Source organism: Nicotiana tomentosiformis, chromosome 4 (genome assembly GCF_000390325.3).
Source record: "Nicotiana tomentosiformis chromosome 4, ASM39032v3, whole genome shotgun sequence".
NCBI lineage: Eukaryota > Viridiplantae > Streptophyta > Magnoliopsida > Solanales > Solanaceae > Nicotiana > Nicotiana tomentosiformis.
Window position 1 is genome coordinate 67,720,459 of NC_090815.1, and position 6,000 is coordinate 67,726,458.

The following is a 6,000-nucleotide window of genomic DNA, read 5'->3' on the forward strand; positions in this document are numbered from 1 at the left end:
AAGGAAGGGGGAGCTGGGCTCCGCAGAAGCGGAGGATATCACGCTGGGGCGTGTCTGTAGGAGCGGATGAGGGAGCCTCAGATGCAGAGGTCACCGCAGAAACGGGGATTTTGTCGCTCCTGCGAGGACGCAGAAGCGATTTGTTGCCGCAGGTGCGGAAAGCCTGGGCAGAACCTATATAAACGAAGGTTCCGAGATTTTTTCCATTTCTAACATTTTGAGCTCGTATTTTAGAGGTTGTTTAGAGGGTTTTTGTAGAGATTCTTGAGGTAAGCTCCTTGTGTTCATTTTTCTTTATTAATTATGTTTCCCCACTGATTTTCCACCTAGTTGGTGTGTTTTTGAGGTGTACTTTGGGGGTTTGAGGCTAGGGATTTGGAGAGTTGATTTTAGGGATTTGAATGACCAATTGGAATCGGATTTTGATGAATTTGGTATGAATAGACTCGTGGTTGGATGGGCTTTTGGATTTTGTGAGTTTTGTTGGATTTCGAGACGTGGGCCTGGGAGGCGGTTTGAAACCAATTTCGGATTTTGAGTTATAACTTAGTAATTTCTTATAGAGTTGATTACTTTAGCCCGTATTGATTGTATTGTACTGTTTGTGGCTAGATTCGGGTCATTTGGAGGCCGATTTGCGAGGCAAAGGCATGTTGGAGTAGGGATTTGCTCGGATTGAGGTAAGTAATACTTCTAAACTTGGTTCTGAGGGTTTAAAACCCCGAATTTATGTGTTATGTGATTGGTATTGATGTGACGCACACGCCAAGTGACGGGCGTGCACCATGAGAATTACGACCTGGTCGATTCTATGGCACTATAAAGTGGTTCTACCTTGTTGATATCCGTATTTTCATCATGTGATAAAGTAATTGAGCTGTCACTCATGCTAGATATCATATTTAGGCTTTATGCCGATACTGTTGGGGCCCATAGTGGTCGTTTCTTGCTGTTGTCTTACTGATTTTATTGATATTTCGTACTCAGTCATATTCATTCATTTCATATCATATCTCAGGCTCTATTGTTATTTATTGATACATCATATCATTGTTTCCGGGCTAGTATCATGACATTGTGAGCCCGTGAGAGAGAGACTAGAGAGATTGATGACTGAGTGAGGTCGGGGGCCTCAATATGTGTGACATTGATGGGATCGGGCTGCACACCGCAGTGGTTTTACTAATTTATGATAGCGCTTGGGCTGAAGGAGCCCCTCCGGAGTCTGCACACACCCCCAGTGAGCGCAGTTGATATTATTGAGGGATGGATCTTCCCTGGACATGGATCTTGTCCGAAGCATTATACACCAGGAGATGGATCTTCTACACGGGCTGGATTGGCCCTACTCGGTACTGGGTGACTGATGGTCAGTGATGTATATATTCCGGGATGGATCTTCCCTGGGCCGTATGGGCCATATATAGTACCGAGTGATTGAGCATTTGAGAGTGTGAGCACATGAGGCCGTCATTATGGTGCGTCACATACAACATGTGCATTGGCATTGTAGAAGTAGAGCAATTATTCTTCATATCATTCGGATTTGATCTATTTTACTGTTTTGAGATATCTATCGAACTTGAAAGCATTTCTATGTTTCTGCATTGTTATTTTCTATATTGAACTGTGCCGGTTGAGTTCGTCACCAATTTCAGTCCACAGTTTGGATTTGTTACTTATTGAGTTGGTTGTACTCACGCTACACCCTGCACCTTGTGTGCAGATCCAGGTGCTTCCGGTTACAGCGGCTTTTGAGTGAGGAATCGAGATCTCGGAGACTATCAAGGTAGTTGGATCGCAGGCCTTGACTCTCCTTCATTATCTTTATTTTTATCTCAGTTCTTATTCCTCAGACATTGTAGTAGGCTGTATCCTGGTATAGATTCTCATGTACTCGGCGACACCCCAATTTTGGGAGAGATTTATATTGCGTTGTGGTTTTATTTCAGTTTTTAAATGATTTATCTTAAATATTAACTGCTTCTGTTTTAGTTTCAAAGTTTTTACTTGGTTGAATCTGGTTGAGTAGTTGGCTTGCCTAGTTCCACGATAGGCGCCATCACGACGGTTGGTTTTCGTTCGTGACATCGCACCTCCCAGGGTTGGGGTGTGACAATGTTGTTGTGATGTTAGCACATATGGATTTGTTATGTGGATTGATTGTTGCTATACGGAGTATAAGAGTGGCATCTCACTGTTGTTGATTGTGCGGAGTGATACGGGTAGCTATTGATATATTATCTGGGCGGAGTGATACATGTGGCTATTGATATTATCTAGGCGGAGTTATATGGGTGGCTACTGTGTTATTGTCTGGGCGGAGTGATACGAGTGGATATTGTGTTAAATGTCTGAGTGGAGCGATAAGGGCGGCTATTATGATATTGTCAATATGGAGAGATAAGGGTGGCTATATTAGGGATGATATATGACGGTCAGGGGGCATAATGTTGATGATATTCATGTGATGGTGTGATTTTCCTTGTGTGTGTCATGCACCTTACGTGACTTGTTGTGTTGTTTCCAATGAGCTACTCGATGTCTTTATATTACTTATTGTCTTGGATTGTAATAGTACACTCACACAAGCATACACCGTAGTTTTCCATTTATACCAGTTCAGGAGTATGAAACTTGATATTTATTGATCATGCACATGAATTCTTGTATATTTGCTTTTATTGTGATATTGAGTCTATGACCACGCCGTACGGATTGTGATATTGAGCCTGTGACTACGCCGGGCAGATTGTGATAGTAAGCCTGTAACCATGCCGAGCGAATTGAGGTATTGGCACATAAGTTGTCCGTGTAGCACATGAGTTGTCCGTACAGTTGTAATTGGTAATATGGGCATGGGCTTCCACGTGTCTATGATTTGTGATTTGTGACTCCTGGCTTGTGGTTTTGAGGAGTGGTATCTCGAAGTAATTTTGTAAGGACTCGACAGGTCATTTTGTGTAATTGCGCCCCGTTTCCCCTTTTTATGCTTCACACATGTGTGTTTAAAATTTTATAACTTTCGGGGTTGGTTAGTTTTATTCCGGAAAACTTTCGGGTTGATTTGGACCCTTTGATTCTTGACTTAGAAGCCTAAGTTAGAAATGTTGACCAAACTTTGACTTTTGTAAAAGCGACCCTGAAATAGTGTTTTGATGGATCCGATAGCTTCGTATTGTGATTTCCGACTTGGCGTATGCCGGAATTGATTTCGAAAGTCCGTAGATTGATTTATGTTGTTTTGACAAAATTTGGAAATTTGAAGTTGAAAATTTTGACCATAGGTTGACTTTTAGTATCGAGTTCAGAATTTGATTTTGGGACATGGAATAGGTTTGCTATGCTATTTAGAACTTGTCTGCAATAATTGATATCATTTGGAGTTAGTTTGATAGGATTTAGATGTTTAGTTGTAATTCTAGAGATTTTTGAACTTTACTTTGAAATTTATGTGTTTTAGTGTTCGATTCGTAGTTTTAGATGTTATTTTTGTGTTTTGACTGTGCGAGCGAGTTCATATGATATTTTCAGATGGATCCTTATGAGGCCCTATATGGGAGACATTGTCGTTCTCCAGTTGGTTTGTTTGAGCCAGGATTGGCTAAGTTATTAGGCACAAATTTGGTTTGAGATGCCTTGAAGAAGGTCAAGTTGATCCAGGATCGACTTCGTACATCTCAATCTATACAGAAGAGTTATGCGGATTGGAAGGTTCATGACGTTGCATTCATAGTCGGAGAGCGAGTCTTGCTCCGAGTTTCACCAATGAAGGGTGTGATGAGGTTCGGGAAGAAGGTCAAGTTGAGCCCTAGGTATATTGGACCTTTTGAGATCCTTGAGAGGATTGGTGAGGTGGCCTATAAGCTTGCATTGCCACCTAGTTTGTCTGCGGTTTATCTGGTGTTTCATGTTTCTATGCTCCAGAAGTATCACGGTGACCCGTCTCATGTTTTATACTTCAGCACAATCTAATTAGATGAGGATTTGACTTATATTGGGAGTCGGTGGCTATCTTGGACAGATAGGTCTGGAAGTTGAGATCAAAGAACATTGATTCAGTAAAGGTTCAATTGAGGGGTGATCCGGTCGAAAAGGCAACCCGGGAGACCGAGCACGACATACATAGTCGTTATCCTCATCTATTCACCACTTCAGGCATGTCCTCATGCACTTTCGAGGACGAATATTTGTTTTAAGAGGGGATAATATAACGACCCGATCAATCGTTTTGTGTAATTGTGTCCTGTTTTCCCTTTTTATGCTTCACACATGTGCGTTCATGATTTTATGACTTGCAGGGTTGGTTAGTTTCGCTCCGGGAATCTTTCGGGTTGATTTGGACCCTTTGATTCTTGACTTAGAAGCCTAAGTTAGAAATATGGACCCAACTTTAACTTTTGTGAAAACGACCCCTGAACAGTGTTTTGATGTTTCCGATAGCTTCGTATCGTGATTTCAAACTTGGGCGTATGCCCGTAATTGATTTCGAAAGTCCGTAGATTGATTTATGTTGTTTTGCCAAAATTTGGCAATATGAAGTTGAAAAGTTTGACCGTAGTGTTTACCCTAAAAATGGATAATAATTAAACTTATATGTAGTTTTAAGGATACGTGGATTAATTCAATACAAATAATAAATTATGTAAGATTAAAGAGATAAATGACGTAATAAATTGTCAAACTGATTAAGGGGAATGATCCCGGACTCAGTAATAGCTTTAATGAAATGCCTGCCTTCGATCTTGGGCTTACAATAACGAAGAACTAATGAACAAAAGTAAGAACTTTGAATAACAGAGAAAATAAAAGTATATTGCCTTGATATACGTGTTACAATATTTTTAATGAATAGTCAGACTCCCCTTTATATAGTAGGGTTTTTTACCCTAAGTACAATTCCATAAAAGGTAAAAATCTCCCGTTTTACTAATCACTGATTATCTGCTGACACGTGCCAAGATTTACGCTGTGACATCCAGCTGGGCATAGATATCACAGCCCTTTGTTAGTCGTGCTCGATTATCTGGTAATGCTCTCTGAAGTTTTAGGATTCGAATCGGACCTGGGGGATGTGACCTCGATTCTTCCAAGGGCAGGTGTTTTGCCCGGACCCCTACTCGAGGGGCTCCTTGTCCTGATTCCGGTTCCTTACAGTCACATCTCTGCTCTGTTTATTTCATCGAAAACCAAGGCGTCCTACGGGCTCGGTTTCACCCGTATACACGTAGGTTGACCTTTAACTATCAAGTTCGGAATTTAATTTTGGGACTTGGAATAGGTCTGTTATGCTATTTAGAACTTCTCTGCAAAATTTGATATCATTTGGAGTTGGTTTGATAGGATTCTGACGTTTAGTCGTAATTCTAGAGATTCTTGAACTTTACTTTAAAATTCATGTGTTTTAGTGTTCGATTCGTAGTTTTAGATGTTATTTTTGTGTTTTGATCACGCGAACGAGTTCGTATGATGCTTTTAGACTAGTGTGGATGTTTGGTTTGGATCCCCAAGGGCTCAGATGAGTTTCGGACATGTTTTAGAATGGATTGAACTGAAAAATGAAAATATGGTGTCACAATTGCGAACACTAGGGTCGCATTTGCGACCTTAGCAGGGAAACTACAGGTATTGCAATTGTGATGCCTGGGTCACATTTGCGATGATGCTTGGGGCTGGGCTAGGTTCGCATTTGTGACGAATGTGTCGTTTTTGTGAGGGGAACATGGTTCGCAATTGCGAAGCCATATTTGCATTTGCGAGAAGAGCCCCAACTCTATCGGTGCCGCAATTGCGATACTTTCTTCACAATTATGATAAGTGCAGGTGAACATAAGGGTTGGAAATCAGGATTTCATCTCATATTCTCTCATTTTGGAACCCTAGACTCGGTATGAGGCGATTTGGAGAGAGGAGTTTCATATACAAACTTTGGGTAAGTGATTCTAATCATATTCCATCAAAATATCTTAGATTTTAACATTAAAATCATGTGAATCAAAG